This window comes from Lycium barbarum, chromosome 5, assembly GCF_019175385.1.
Source record: "Lycium barbarum isolate Lr01 chromosome 5, ASM1917538v2, whole genome shotgun sequence".
Taxonomy (NCBI): domain Eukaryota; kingdom Viridiplantae; phylum Streptophyta; class Magnoliopsida; order Solanales; family Solanaceae; genus Lycium; species Lycium barbarum.
The window spans coordinates 131,888,980-131,906,258 of NC_083341.1; the positions used below are offsets into that span (position 1 = coordinate 131,888,980).

At 35.5% G+C, this 17,279-nt stretch overlaps 1 long non-coding RNA gene across 1 annotated transcript; it reads left to right on the top strand.

Annotated features, from left to right (window-relative positions):
- The first annotated feature begins 13,355 nt into the window (after positions 1-13,355).
- On the top strand, positions 13,356-16,862 carry LOC132641604 (uncharacterized). The gene is made up of 2 exons (XR_009582906.1): positions 13,356-13,998; positions 16,568-16,862. It is a non-coding gene; the product is annotated as an uncharacterized LOC132641604 (long non-coding RNA).
- The last annotated feature ends 417 nt before the right edge of the window (positions 16,863-17,279 follow it).

Genomic DNA, 17,279 nt, shown 5'->3' on the forward strand with positions numbered 1-17,279 from the left:
AAGGAAAATGCAAAAAGATTTTACTTTGAGTAGTATTTTTAGCGGGGTTTCTTGGGAGGAAATTTTACAATCAAAATACATAAAGATTTTTTTTTTCTTTTCAAGTTTTTGTAGTTTTTTTTTCTCTTCCTAAATTTCAAAAAATTCGAAACAATTTTGTTGATTACTTTTTGCCGAAACTTCCCGAACTACGCAAAGATCTGATTCATGTCCCAGCATGATACGTAGGCAACCCAAGTCGGGTTCGATCGAATTATTTGAAAAAAAAATCCAAAAAGAGTATTGAAAGAGCGGAGAATAAAAAGTGTGGAAAGAAAAAGAGAGATAATCATAAAAAGAGAAAAAAAAGATGAGTGAACCGAGAGGCATGGAAAGCAAAATGAAAGAGAGAAAGGCCAAATCAAACGAAAATGGGGATGATGCCAAAATGACATTATTACTCTTAGAGTCATTCTAGAACTGATAATTGTGAATATGTGCATTGCAAGCAATTCCCTAACCCATATACTTTTTTATGATGTTCGATTTTAGAAAGTGGTTGGTTTGTGGTACACTGGCAACACACATCCACTTCACTAGATCAAAAGGAAGTGTGCGAATGTCGAGCGAAAATGAACTCCCAATAGTCAATACTGAGGAAAGACAAGGACATGGTCAACATGAATCAACCGTTGTTGAGGAAAATAGGTTGTTGAGGTAACGTATGGTGGGGATGTTACAAGAAGGGTCGAATGGTAGGCAACCGCCCGAGGCAATCCCTAGTTTTTCTGACATCACGCCTATGGAACATGCATATACTCAAGCCTCACTCTCCATGTCAGAAGATCTAGTGTATCTTTCTGGGTTTGCTCATGATCTGGGTGACTATACCAATTTGCCTAATATCACTGAAACCTCCACAAGTCGTTCTCCAAGGGTGCAAATCAGGACTGATTTTCAAGGTATCGCAACAGCGCCGCCCGTTTATACGTTCTCGCAGCCTAATCCTATGGTTGTGACAACTACTGTGCCAGTTGACATGATTCCCCAACCCACTATGGTGCAAAGACAAAATCATGTGTCACAATTTGTTACCCGTCAAGATCAGTACTACCCTTCGGATTTCACATTCACGGGCCCAGATCCTCATCACTCTATTTCACAGTTTAATTCTATTACTGACATTGAGAGACAGGCGAAAAATGCTGAACATGGCTGGAAAAATGAAAAGCCTGGAACAAGCTATGAAGTACTTACAAGGATTGGGAGGTTATAAAAGTGTCTCGTTTAGAGATTTGTGCATGTTTCCCGATGTTCATCTACCCCTCGGATTCAAGGTCCCAAAGTTTGACAAATACGATGGACATGGTGATCCAATGGCCCACTTGATGAGGTATTGTAATCAATTGAGAGGAGCTGGGGGTAAGCAAGAGTTGCTTATGGCTTACTTCGGTGAGAGTTTGACGGGTTTAGCTTCAGAATGGTTCATTGATCAAGACTTCACTAAGTGGCATATTTGGGACGACATGGCTCAAGAATTTGTGCAGCAATTCCAATACAATATAGACTTAGTTCCTGACAGGAAGTCTCTGATCAATTTGAAGAAGAAAACTACAGAAAGTTTCAGGGAATTTGCCATCAGGTGGCGGGAGCAGGCTGCAAGGGTAAGACCACCGCTGAAAGAAAGCGAGGTTATGGAGACTTTTATCCAAGCACAAGATGAAGAATATTATCAGCACATGCTCCCTGCCTTAGGCAAATCATTTGTTGAAGCTATCAAAATGGGGGAGATTATAGAAGATGGGATTAGAACAGGACGTATTGTGAGTTTTGCTACCTTTAAATCCACCATACATGCAAGTGCAAGTCGGTCAAGAAATCTTGAGATAGAGAGGGATGGAAATTCTGATGTTGCAATGATTGGATCTGGACAACGTCAAGGTCCGAGGGGCCGCCATCGTCAATATACTCAGCCTCAACGTCGATCACCGAATTACACACAATGGCGAGCAGCAACACCACAAAACCCTCATATGTCTCCACAAAATTTTCAAGCATCATATAATCCTCATTCGAGGCAGGAGTACGGCAAGAGACAGAGGCCAAGGGATAATTTCACACCCATTGGAGAATCTTATACGAGCTTGTTCCAGAAATTGAGACATTTGGGCATGATCACTCCTCTACTCGGGTATACTCCTGACCCGCATTCGAAAAGTTTTGATCCCACCGTACGATGTGCTTATCATTCTGATATTCAGGGACACAGTACTGAAGACTGTCGCACTTTAAAAAGAGAAATAGAAAAGAATGATTCAAGAAAAACTGATTGTGGTACAGGACAACGACACTCCAAGCGTCGCAGAGAATTCTTTAATGGCATGGGATGATGCACACTTTGTAGCAATGAGCGCGTCGGCCAAAGAGACCCAGAACGTGTTTGCTGAGAATAATTTGATTGAAAATGATAATGGTTCAAGTAATGCTTATGTGCAACTTAGTGGCTAAGATGACAGCTCTGCAGTTGGGAAGTCACTCCTCTCCCCTCTAGGAAGGAGTCTTGGTAGTTTGTTTTGATGTTCTTTCTGTTATCCGGGTTATTCTAGGGTTGTAATCTAGAAATATTTTGCTTGTTTTTATGTCCACAACCCTTCTATCATTTTGTTTAATAATTAAAAAAAAAAAAGAGTTTTTGTTTTGTCATTTCCTAGTATATTTTCTTTAATTATTCTTTTGTATAGTTCTTTTTAGGTTGGTTCTATTGACATGACATGCATGCGGATATTTTTAGCCAGATCTTGAAGGCCAGTTTAATTACACAAGAAATGCATCCAAAAGATTGAAAATGGTGAAGAAAAACATGGGAGGAAATATTAGAGTGCTGAAACATTTTGAGAGTAAGCTGAAGTCTGGCTTGAATGAAACTAATACGATCACTTTGGGAATCATGAGAATGGCACTAATGTATAACAAATGTTGATCCCAATTTATTTGAAGTGGGCCAATATCAAGAGAGGTCAAAAAAGCAAGTTCGCTCCAATTAACTTGAGCCATCCATTATAAAGAGATACCATATGATTTTCACTTCTCATTCTCGAATCGCATGCTTTGTACTTGATATTTTTAAGGATTGGTATGACGAAGGCATTTCATTCTGCTATCTAAATGTTGTGTCACCATTTGCTACCCCTGTTGAACCTTAGTTTTATTTTCTTTCATACCCCTCTTTTGGAATCAAAATAGAATAAGAAAAGAAAAAAAAAAAAGAAGGACAACGAAAAGAAAAAGAAAGAAGGAAACAAAATCACACAAACCAAAAAAAAAAAAAAAAAAAAAAGAGACAACACAAGTAATGAGATGCCGGAACTACGTCTGACCTGATTCTTGTCTCGACAGGATACGTAGGCAACCCTATTCTGGGGTTCGGTCCAACCCAAATACGATTCGAATTTTCCCGTTTCAAAGAAACTGGGACAGAAGTTATTTTTCCTTTTGAGTCGATTCCAAAAGTTGTAAGTCTCACCCCTATTATTTTGTGTTGTCTTCGAGCCTCCACGCCATCCTTTCTTTTCAACCCTATCCAAAGCCATGTTACAACCAAAGAAAAGACCTTCAGACCAATCATTGAGAATGTCAAGGCTGAGCACGCTATGAGTACAAAATATTTGCTAACGAGCATCACCTGTCTGCGTAAGCATAAGGGAAGTGGAAGACGAGAATGAAAATGAGAGAGTCTTACTGGTGAAAGCCTTCACAAGCACCATAAGGCAATGAAACTATGGGAGAAATGAAAATGAGAGTCTCTCACTGGTGAAAACCTTCACAGGCACCATAAGTCAACGGTGAGTTGAGAGAATGAAAATAAGTCGACGGTGAGTTGAGAGAATGAAAATGAGAGAGTCTTACCGGTGAAAACCTTCACAGGCACCATAAGGCGACGGTGAGTTGAGGGAATGAAAATGAGAGAGTCTTATTGGTGAAAACCATCATGGGCACCGTAAGGCGATGGTAAGATGAGAGATAAATAAAAGAGAGAGGTTTAGTGATGAAAACACTTCGGAGCGCCACTAGCCGAATGAGAGTCTTGAGCCTGTTGAATAGGTTGGGATATAAAGCCTTGATTTCAAAACAAGTTGTGAGAGCACAACAGGAGTTAAAGAATAGATTGGTTGAACAGATTAGGCCGCTCAATCCAAAATGCATGTCATGACCATTGGAGCCAGCGACCACATTCAGATAAGTGTCTTCTTTCCTTTTCTCCTAATAAGGGACATTTCCACTTCTACATTTTTTTACTTCTTTTGTTTTGTTTCGTTGAGTCGTCCATGTAGAACGGGTGGAGAAAGGATTTTAAAACTTGCTACTAGCTTTTCCAATTGCGAAGCAAAACATCTAGCTAGCGCATGAAGGTAGCATGATTCAAAGTGGGTAGAGTACCCAATGAGTTATCATTCATTGATAGATTATGGATTCATGAAAATATATGGGATCAGTAGAGTTTGAATTAATAGGCACCATAAAACAGAGGTATTGGTATTGGTTTTGATTTAAAGTCACTGAAAGTCACTCCGGAAGCCAGAATTTGGGTCAGTGGTCCAACGAGTCGACAGCGAGCACAGACTATTTGAAATCACAGCTAAGTAGAACAAGTGCATGAGCAAGCACCTTCAGAACCAAGGCCACAAACCAACCACTACATTTTAAAACTCACAATTTTTCTTTGTTTGAAACAGGAATGGATATTATCCTCAAATCAAAGGGTCAAAGCTTCAAAAGGTACAATGTCTTATTTTTGCCGATGCAAAAGGCAATGTCGCAACATATGTTTGCAAGCAACAAAAATTGATCGACTTTTCAATTATGAATATTGTCACCCCTAGGAGATGCACTTCCTAGTCCGGGTTGTAGGAGACGCACTTCCTAACCCAAAGTTCTACTCCTAGGAAACGCACTTCCTAGTCGAGTCTTTCTGTTTAACCCCTAAGAGACGCACTTCTTAGTCAGGGTCTTTCAGTTTTTCTTTTAGGAGACACATTTTCTAATATGAACCTTTACTCCTAGGAGACACACTTCCTAGTAGAGTATCTCAGTACAACCCCTAGGAGATGCACTTCCTAGTCCGGGTTGTAGGAGACGCACTTCCTAACCCAAAGTTCTACTCCTAGGAAACGCACTTCCTAGTCGAGTCTTTCTGTTTAACCCCTAAGAGACGCACTTCTTAGTCAGGGTCTCTTAGTTTTTCACTTTAGGAGACGCACTTCCTAATGCAAACCTTCACTCCTAGGAGACGCACTTCCTAGTCGAGTCTTTCAGTTTAACCCCTAAGAGACGCACTTCTTAGTTTGGGTCTTCCTGGTTTTTTCACTTTAGGAGACGCACTTCCTAATGCAAACCTCTACTCCTAGGAGATGCACTTCCTAGTCGAGTCTTTCAGTTTAACCCCTAAGAGACGCACTTCTTAGTCTGGGTCTTCCTGGTTTTTCACTTTAGGAGACGCACTTCCTAATGCAAAACTTCTACTCCTAGGAGACGCACTTCCTAGTCGAGTCTTTCAGTTTAACCCCTAAGAGACGCACTTCTTAGTCAGGGTCTTTTAGTTTTTACATTTAGGAGACGCACTTCCTAATTTGATTCATTACTCTAGGAAACGCACTTCCTAGTTAGTACATTTAATTTTACTTTCATAATTGAATTATTTTACAATTTTGCTAACACTCACCAAAAATTTCCTGGTGCAAACTGGGACAGGAATTTTTTGTTCGTGTTATTTGTTTTGATAATGTGCAGGACCCTCCTGAAAAATGGGAAGAAGTCAGGACCCGCCTGAAGAATGGGAAGAAGTCAGGACCCGCCTGAAGAATGGGAAACAAGTCAGGACCCGCCTGAAAAATGGGAAGCAAGTCAGGACCCGCCTGAAGAATGGGATGATCAGGAACCCGCCTGGAGAATAGGGCCACCTTTCAATTTCAAGTTCAGGAACCCGCCTGGATAATAGGGACATCTTTCAATTTCAAGTTCAGGAGCCCGCCTGAAGAATAGGGTGTACTTTCAGTTAGAAGTAGCAGGAGCCCGCCTGAATAATAGGGTCAACATTCAACTGCTTTTCACTTTCAAGCTCAGGAGCCCGCCTGAAGAATGGGTGTACTTTGAGCTGGTTTCAAGTTTAGTCAGAAGTAGCAGGAGCCCCGCCTGGAGAATAGGGATGACTTTAAATTTTAAAGTTTAGAAACAAGCATGAAGATTCAAGTCAAGATTCAAGAGAAGCTGCATAGATAGGGTCTTGTACTTGTATTTTCTTTGTAACTTTTATTTTTCATTTTGATGTAATAACAGGAGCCGCGGACCGGAACCTCGACAGGACCTCAATCGACTCCCCCAACTCAGTATGTTTCATCACCCATCTTACCTCTTGAACTACACGAGACCTGATTCCCTTATAACCCGGGATATGTAGGATGCCCAAGGCCAGGGCTCGGTCATATTTTGTTCCATTCCTTTCCCTTCCTTCAAATAATGGTCGGGTCCAAATTTGTCTCGTTGTCTACGTCTTTGTCTGAGAACGCTTCGCGTCCCCAACCAAAGAGGGACATGCTGTAGACACGTAATTTTGACCCTCCCCATGTGTTTCATCTTAGAATTTTAAATATTTCTTTTAATTTTAATTTTGATGTGTTAGTTTTATTCTATTTTTATTTAGTAGACTTATTTGCAAAAATCAAAAAGAACAAAAAATATTTGCTACTTTTAGAATATAAGTTTTGTTTTAATTTGCAACAAAAGAAAGAAAATTTCCCAAAAAATATGTTTTCTTAGTTTCTAAAGTTCTCACAACTTTTGAGTTTTATAAAATAGTTTTAACCTACTATAATAGTGTTATTTAATTGGGAGAATTATTTTCTTGTCATTTTGATTTCGTTTCAATATTTTGGGTGATATTTTATTTTATTAAATTAGTTAGTATATTTTATTTTAGTTTAAGTTTTCTTTTAGATAATTCAAAAAATATCTCATTACTTTTGTCTTTTTCCCTAATCAACTCACACATGATATCACTCCCATTTTGACACCTCACCTAGAATAATTCTTGCTCACCACTCCACTCTTCCATAAAAATATACCACCTCACCACAAAATGGCAAAGTTATATAACAAACTTTATCACAAATGAGGAAGGTTCACGTTTTTGGAGGAATATTATGGTTAGGGAATGGGCCCCACTCTTTGAATGTTTGTTGGAGGGCAATAGAGAGAGGATATAAAAAGTAGTAGATATATTATAAAGAGAGAATACACGGCCACAGGAAAACTCTCCATCTTCATTTTCACCCCAAGATCTAAAGCCAACCATTTTTCTTCTTTCCACAAAAAAACAAAAAAAAAAAAAGAACAACTGCAACACATAAGAAACCATTACAGCAACTTGTTTTTGACCATAATAGCAACAACCTAGATCTTGAAACTCCATAGCAGCCTCCTCTCCAAGAAAACGCACCATTGAGTTCGTGTTCCCGTTTGCGGTCCTCCGGTTAGTCGATCTAGTCCAATCTTATAGATTCAAAGAAACAGTTTGTTCACTTAAGGTCAATTTTTATCTCATTCTTTCATCTTCAAAGTGTTCAAATCTTGTCATTTTGTTGGATTGCAATGTTGGTTTTTTGTGTTTAAATACAATGTTTCTTGTACCATGCATGTATTAATCGTAAGTTTTCTGGTGATGCTATAGTTTGTTTTAGTTAGTTATATATGTTGATAATTTCTTTATCACAAGATGGATTGGACTTTCCTTATTAATTTAACGTGAATAAAAGGAATGTTAATGGTCTAGGTGTCATATATATATTGGTCTTTATTGCTTTCTTTGTCAATGAAAAACTAAAAATAAGAGGGAAGATTACATTTTATCTGATGTTAATGTAGTTTCCTAAAGCATGACCATCTTAGCTTAATCTTTTATTGCCTTGAGTAGTTTTGGATGATATGAATTTTGTTATGGACTACATAGATTTAAAAACGTTTCTTGTATTAGTTTTGGATAAAAAAGGGTTCTCATGAGTAGTTGGTTAATTGTTTTAGTCTAAAATAAGTAGTGTTTTGATTACTAATTTGGTTCATTTCCTTCGTATGTATAAGTCCCATTTACCTGCGTTTGTTTGATTAAAAAAGGGGTACTCCATAGGTTCAAAAGTTAGGAATAAAGTTAAATAGAGTGTAAAAAAACCAAATTTGCAGTAGTGAAAATTTAATTTGTTTAGTTAACATTTGGGATTATCTTATTGGAATAAAAATAATGTTGAACTTGGAGGATTTCTAAGTGTTCAGACAGTGAAGTTTAAATAACGTCAATTTTCTAGTCACTTTAGTTGCTTGTGTAGTTGTTCCTCATGCTAATTTTTGAATCATTTTAAGATGTCCTTTTTTTTTAGTTAGTCATTACTGATATTTTGAAAACGTTCTATTAAGCATGTTTTATCCAAGAATAATAACCGAATAATAAGTCTCAGATTTCATAGACAAATAATTGTCTTTAACGCTAGATGAGCTTTAGGCGCGTTTTAAGATATTTGTTTCGATTAAGAATGTGGCTACGCATCTTATTCCGAGACACCCTAATAACTCAAGGATGCGGTTACGTACCTTGGCCGAACTCTTTTTAATAATTAATTTTGTTTCGAGTAAGAATGCAGTTATGCATCTTATTTTGAGACGCTTAAAAAATCCGGAATGCGGTTACGCATCCGAGTTAAGAAAAAAAGAAGTAAAAAGATCAATAAATAAAAGTACGAGCAAATCAAGGCTCAAATACATAATATATCCAAAGATTAATTTAAGCTCAGTATAAGTCGATAAAGCGACCGTGCTAGAACCACGGGACTCGGGGAATGCCTAACACCTTCTCCCCGGTCAACAGAATTCCTTACCCGGTCTTCTGTTTTCGCGGACCATAATAAAAGAGTCATTTCCTTTTAATTAGGGATTCATAAGGTGACTTGGAACACCAAAACTCAATTTCAAGTGGCGACTCTGTAAATAAGATAATCCCTTTTCAAAACTGTCACTTCAAATGGAAAAACCCTTTAATAATAAAAACCTGCGTGTTTATAGCGCGGGGGCGCAAAAAAAGGGGTGTGACAACGATGACAATTCAAAGATGAAATAACTATTGCTAAAGTTAAAAGCACTGAGGTTGACAAAGCCGAAACATCGAAGAAGAAGAAGAAGAAGAAATCGTCGTCTAAATTGAAGGAGTAGTATCGATTATGGGGAGATTGCATACCTTTTTAACTTTGAGATGTTTTTTTTTTCTACAGTTGATTGTATAAATGTGTATAAATTATGATAAATTAGTAGTCGAATTATTTTGTTTTCTTACTGAGACGTGTGTTGTAATTTGTGTATGAAATGTATATAAATTTTGTATACATTAGTAATAGAAAGCTTTTGATTACTGACTTGTGTATTAAGCGTGTATGAAAACTGATCTGTATCATTGAGATATGTGTGATCATTGTGAATATGAAAATTTTAACCTGAGTGTATTATATTTGTATAAGATGTGTATGTAAACATGTAGTATACTTCTTTCCCCTTTTCTGTCAAAATACATAAATTGTATGCATTGTGTAAGAGTGTAAGATTGTTTGTCTATACACTTTTCCCCCTTTCTGTCAAATGTATATAAACTATATGTTATAGGGTGAAAATCATTTTAGTCCTCCAACTTTACTCTAAAAATCAAATACCTCTCCCAACATTGAACAATCGACACTTCCAACTTTGAAAATTTGATGAAGACGGTAGAGAGCAATAGAATTGATTTTTCAAGAGGATGAAAATGTCAGTTATTCAATGTTGGGGGAAGTATTTGATTTTTAGAGTAAAGTTGGAGGACTAAAATGATTTTCACCCATATGTTATATGTATACTCATTGTATGTTTTGTGTAAAATTTATGAATTACTCATCCAAATATATTAATTGTTCTATGTATAATATTGTTGATTGTGGGTATTTAAGAGAGATAATGATACCAATAGACCAAAATATGATATTTGATTGTTGGTCATAACGACACTAGGATTAGTGTATGGAGATTTACCAATAAGAAATCGTGAAAGATTTGAACTGTATAATCAAGAAGATAAGCGAGAAGAAGAGATTGTCAAGATCACTCGAAATGTTGTTGAAGAAGACAGGAATATTCAATAATTAATATGAGCATTTTACCACAATACTCAATGTTTAGTCTTATATTTTTGGAAACGATTTGAGAAATAAGTAATTAATGTTAAGGGTAAAATCTGGAAAAAAAATTCCATCCGTTTACTTTTACTTGTTCACTATACTAAAAATAAATTTTCATTATTACTCGTCCACTTTGGCATATCAAGAGAAATAACTTTTTTTCTTGTTTACCCTTAACATTAATTACTCATTTCCAAATTATTTTTTAAGTCTGTTGAGATTATACACCATTAATATGAATATCATAGTAAAATATATACTACTTTGTTTTTCAATTCTTAAGGGGTGTTGTAACAAGTTATTATAAAAGTAATGAGAGAGTATGGTTAGCGAGTAGACAAGTAAAAGTGAACTAAGGGGTAATTAATAATTAAATACTAAAACTTAATGGATAAACACCTCTTCCGTATGTATTACCTCGTATCAGCATCAGGAAAATAATATTCTAGCACAATATAATACTATAAATAATTTCGAACTGTTTATACCGAAATGAAAAATCTAACTGCAATACAATACTTTAAAGTAGTATTTCTTAACCTCTTATCCTTGTATCTAAACTCTGGAAATGTGAAGAGAAGAAGTAGAGTAGTATAATCGTCTAATCACAAAAAAATCATCGATGAAGGGTTGGGCCGCCATAGAGGGGAATGCATTAAATGAAGTGTAATAATTAGAGTATCTGAACACCTATTTGTTAGAAACATTAGAGAAGAATAACAGAAAATTAAAGGCTTTGAGGTGTGAAAGGTAACTATCTTTCAAAAGTTTATGCCTGTATATTCTTTAGGGATTATAAGCAAATCTCTATCAAGATATAACAAAGCTTTTTATCGTACATGGAAATTGCATCGCTTCTTATGGGATGAGTCCGTACTTATAGAACTTTAGAAGGAGACTATTCCTGAAGAAACGCTCCTTTTCCTTTTCTGAACAGACACAACGTTTTGTTAAATTTAAAATTTAAATATTAAATTCAAATTTTAAATAAACAAAAAAAACTGTTCAATAAAATCTTTATTTAAAGATCCGACCAAGTCCAAGTCATTTAGATATATAATTAAATATATATAAATGCACATATCTTATAAATATGCCATTTTATTAGACTAAATGGGCTTAGCTATTTATAGCCAATCAATGACTATTGGCCATCGATGTGGAACTCCTCCCACATATTACAAACTACACTTACATTTCCATCATTACTCAGATGTTGTATCCCCTTTTTTGTGAAACAAAACCTCTCTGACACCTTTGTTACCCCACCCCTTCCCTCTTCTTCACATCCCAATGCTCTTCGTTTTATTCTAATTTGGATAATACTCTTTCCGTTTCATAATAAATATTATTTTAATAAAAAAAATTATCTCATAATAAGTATCATCTTAAAAAATTAAAATATAAATTGACTAGTTTTTTCAATTCTACCCTTACACAAAAAGGAAAAATTATAGTAACACCTAACTGATGATTGAACAAGCCTTATAGTAATTTGATATTAGTGGATATACCCAATGTTAAAAGTATTACTACTTGTGCATGATCTAATGAAGAAGAAAATTAACTTATTTTTATTATATAAGGAGAATTTAATAAACTTTACATTATATTATTAATTTTTTAAAATGCGTATTTTTTTATTAAGATGATATTTATTATGGGACGGAGGAAGTAATATGCACTCGTAACCTAAGAGTGGGAAAATAAGCAAATCAGACCATGGTGGCGTAAAGTTTGTTTTTATCCAGTTTAGACAAAAGGAAAGAAAAAAAATTTAAATATAATAATATGATAAAAGTTGATAAAGGAGGAATAGTACATTAGGACTGTGACAGTATTGGTGCATGCAATATCATCGACAGAATAAGGTTGTTATTCCATCGAGCAGTACCAGTATACTGCTTACTACTACTTCTGCTAATGGTGTACCAGCTACCACTGTAATGCCTTAGCATAATATAAAATAATCTGTTATAACCAAAAAAAAAAAAAAAATGTACCCCGTCTCTCTCTCTCTCTCTCTATAGTCGAAAAACCAATCTACTGCAAAAGCAGATTCGTTTCCCAAGACCAACACTATAATCATGATACCTTTACTAGCAATCATGATATTTTTACTAACCACCTTTTATATCACTACTTAGTTTTCTACCCCATACAAACATCACCTCACCCGGTCCACAAATATTCAAAACTCATCCACACCACCTCGAGCATTCTGTTATAAGTGTAGTTTGCTTATACGTTTCACTACAAATATTAAAAACTCCTCCACACCACCCCGAGCATTCTGTTATAAGTGTAGTTTGTTTATACGTTTCACCCCAAATATTCAAAACTCCTCCACACCACCCCGAGCATTCTGTTATAAGTGTATTTTGCTTATTTGTTTCACGGTTCAGTTCATAAGTGTAGTTTGCTTTCTTTCCAGCAATCAAAACCAACCATGCCCTTCCTCTAAAACAAATTAGACATATCACTTTGACTGCTTCAGGTCTTTTGTTTATGGGGTCCGGTGGTTTAATGGTATGGTATGCCTTCCACCATGCTCATGCTAAAAATAGGTTGTGGTATTATATGTGTTCTCTTCCTGTAGCAGTAGGAGGACTTGTGATTCTCATGGGTAGTCTTGCCTTAGGTAGAGTTCTTGAACGTGATAGCCCCGTTATTAGAGCACCATTAGCAAAAATGTGTAATATGCTAGGTCCGTTTTTGGGGTTATTACTTGCCTTTTTTTTTCAAAGTGTACACTATTGACACTCAATTTTGACCCTCCCTCTTCCAGTCCACCCCCTTGAGCTTCTAAGTTTATTAATAAACTAAATGCTTATTATAATTCACTGTTGCTACTTTTTACAATTAGTAGACAACTTTATTTTATTATTAGATCTGCAATAATTTTACTATTGATCTTACATTATTACTAATTTGTCACTTGCCAATAAAAAAAGGTACAACTCAGATGACATTTTGTTATAATTAATAGTAAGATTATGATTACTAGATTATATCCCATTTGCGCTAGTCATTAAATTTATTATCCTAGTATTTTAATGATATAAAAGAGCAAATGGAATGCATTAGGAGAATAGAGGAAAAGGCCTAAAAGTTCAGCCAAATAAATGACCCAAACAGCCAAGCCAAACTGAAACAACCCACCAAATGAGGAGCCCCTTTTTTCGGTTAAACCTAACATTTTCAACCCTAATCCTAAACAAATCAGCAGCCACGCCTCTTTGCCTCTTCTTCCCCATTTTGAGTAAAATTCCAAAGGTTCTTTCACCATGGACAGGATGTTGTCACACTATTTTCCCATAAGGCTTCTCTCACTATATCTCTCCTTGAAACAAGTTATGTATTTGGCCTATTGAAATCTGCTAAAGCAAGAAACAAATCTCCCTATTTCGAGTATCTTCAAAGACTAAACTTGACAATCTGGACCAAATCACGTGAGGCCTGCAAACACATCCAAACATTTGGATTTCAAAAGGCCTTCGAGTTCCATTTTCAAATCTGCCCGCCCAAAAATGAAATCCTAGAGTTTCACTTTCTCCTATAAATACTAACGTTTTAGAGCCCTAGGGAAAAAAATTTGGGGGAGCCGCCACTTAACACCTTAAAAATACTCTCAACATCTTCCAAAGCTTTCTTTCTTTCTTGGCGAACTTTAGCCACGAAAAAGGTATTTGAACTCATCCGACTCTAGTTTCGAGTCTTTTCAATACGAAAGTGTAGGTTCGAGGCCCCGACATCCCGTTCACTGCACCAAAAAAAGGTCGTTACCACTCTTCCTTTGCTTTTTATCTGTTCTTCAGTGATATTTGTATTTTGTAGTAGTTTTCATTTTGATTCTGCCATTAGATGTTATGAAATAACTACTGAATGTGTTTTCTTGTTTGTTTGGTATCATGTTTCTAGCATGAATTTTTTATTCTTTTGTTCAAAGATAGTTGCTTACATATAAAATATGTATTAGAATTTCATCGAATAACAAGAGTCTAAATTCAGAGCATGTCTACAAGTTTGTACACTTTAGGATTCATGTTTGAGTCATGTTACTGTAGAGGAAATTTATTTAAGTATTATATGTATGATATGTCAAAGAATCATGAATTAAATCCCTCTCAAATATTTTATATCAACTGCACGATCTCTTTTTCTATGAACATGTTCTGGTTTGTTAGTGAAATGGTTCTTTTACTTGCCTTAAAAAATTGTGATTATTAGGATTTTGTATTATTATAAGTCATTCTACAAGTCTTATTAGAGATTGTATTTAAAAACTGCTCATCCACTTCAAAGATGATTAAAGGAAATACGTTTGTTGCCTCCGACAATAGTTGGAGTTATGGCCTTCTAACCTCGCCGCAAAAATAATAGAAATCTTGTTTTTAAGCTTCTTGAAATCCAGAGTGACGACTTAGTTGGAACTTGATGCTTGTCTTCTTTTAAAATGTGATTTCAATATGTTCCTTGCTGTTTGGTAGTCATTTTTATAGAGGTCCGACCCCTCTGGAAAAAAAAAGTTTTTTTTTCTTTCGTATCTATCATAATTGGTCATATCTGTCTTATCCAGTATCGTGAATCTGTTGATTATGCAAATATATATGCTGGAGTTTTTTTTTTCATGTATACTTTAATGTGAAAATCATGTTACGGCTTATCGCTCAAAGTTTACATTTTGGTTCTTTATTACCTTTCGAGAGTAAGATTTCTCTCTAACTTCGTCATTTCTTTTTCTTTGTTTTGCATGAACACCGGAGCCGAAGAGTTTCACCTTGAGACTCGACGACCCCGCTATCACATGGAGCCCGTACATGCTTGCTCGTTTCCAGCTTTACATCGCTTAAAAGCGAACCAAAAAAAATATGATCTTTCCGTTAGGTGTCGATGTTGGCTGTAGATTATTTTTGCTTCTGCTTGTTTACTACTCGTGTTAGTGTTTGATCTGTAATTATGTGTTTACTGATTCAACTAATAGCTGGACCTTATTTAGAGTTTTTGTTAACCCCTAGGCAGTAGGTATAATATTTTCTTCATCGCATAGAATATGACTTTAGTTTTAAAGACTTTAAAAATCAGCAACTCAATGTCTGTTTCTCTTTTCAAGTTCAATTGGTCTTTCTTTAATAGAAGTAATTTTCAAAGGTGCTAAAGCTTGAGAATAATGCATAAGTCAACACTTGTTATTTTAATTAGATTTTGCGTCTAACCTTGCACCAGAACGTGTTAAAACAATTTGCTTGGTCATTTTCAACATAACTTTAGCCGATGCTTTTTTTTGGTAACTTTAGCCGATGCTTTATAATTCAAAATATCTAATTATGAGTTATTTTCTTTAAATACTGTAAGATTTCATACTTATATTTACACTCGATACATAGCCTTTTTAATTAATTATGTCCGGTCGGTTAACCATTTTTAATGGATCTTAAAGGATGCTTAACACCTTCACTTTAGATTAATTGAACACTTGCCTAAAATCTTTTAGTTTCGAGATTTTTAAAATGGAGTAACTTTAGACAATGGCTTTAATTAACTTTAGGTGTCCTAATTCACCATAAATAATTAGGTGGCGACTCTTTAACTTTAATTAATCCCGAAATTACCGGAGTGTTGTAAACTATTTTGACTCCGGTTAAAATAGGGTACAACAGCTTGGCGACTCCACTGGGGACTACTTAGGTTCTAACCATAACAGACTTAGTTTTTTAATTAGGCTTTATGTGCTAACTTAGTTACTTTACTTGCTTTTAATTGTTTCACATGCTATAAATTGTTTGTGTGATATATTTTTTTTTGTTTGATATAAATTGTTTGCGTGATATATTGTTTTGTTTGATACAAATGGTATATGTGTTACTTGCTTTGATATAAACTGACATTCTATTTCACTTTTCTCCATATCTGGAAATTCACACTGTCACACGTGCACGCGTGGTGTGTTTTGCGCACCCGCAAATTTCTTTCAAAATCCCAAATTTTAGGAGAGTTGGCATATGCGCGGGGTGTCCGGATTTTCCGTGTGACCGCGTAGCCTTCTCACTCGAGTTGTCCGCTCAGGAACCTTGCGTCTAGCGAACCCACTTTTAGTCAACCTAGAGTAGAGCTAAACCAACATCCTTTATTAGGAGCAAACATTTCATGACCTAGGAGGTTTAATACCCTTGGTGTATTAAGCCCATTAGATAACTTTACCCAAACGTCCAAGTGGGTCCACGACCCCAAGTGACACTAATCATACTTTATGTGCATGTTTGAAGGATAATTGTGCCTAAATATGGACATTTGTTCTAACTAATTAAACTTTAGGGAGGAGAGAATGACTAACCTTTTTATGTCAGGTATGAAGACTTTACATTGGACTATGCTTCGATCAACAGCGGATGAGAATCGAGGATATCACAAAATGGAGCCAAGAAATTTAGACATAACAAAATTGTATTTACTTTACTTAGATTAGGAAGTACTTTATGTTATATTCATTTGATATGTAATAAATATTACATTACTTTTGTACTTTATTTTGGGAAATAGAATTTGTTTAATTAGCCAAGAGCAATGGGATGACGTATTATGACACATTTTACCCTTCAAACAAACGTTAGGCCTACCTCTGGCACAAAGAGGTCACATGCATCTAGGACACGTTTGATATACCTGCTTACCATTTGCTAGACAACTTATTTGCCTTTATTTGATGAATTATTTTCTACATGACTTATCTAACTCTACGTTATCATGACTTTATTTAGAGACTAATATCATTTGCATTTTATGTTATTTTTCTTTTTCTTTTTTTTATTATTCCCAAAAGAGTTGATTCGTGTTGACATTCGAGCTGGCCGCATCTATTATGTCTAATCCAGCCGCATCTATTATGTCAAAGCTAATCTCTCTATATATATATCTATATAAATATACAAAGCTGGGATTAGCAGCGGTGACATGTCTCTTAGCCTTGGAAAGGCATTTATCTTTTTTGTCCTTTTTTTGCCTTTTATTCTATTTTCCCGTAATTATTAATTCCCTTATTTCCAAAACAAAAAATGAAAC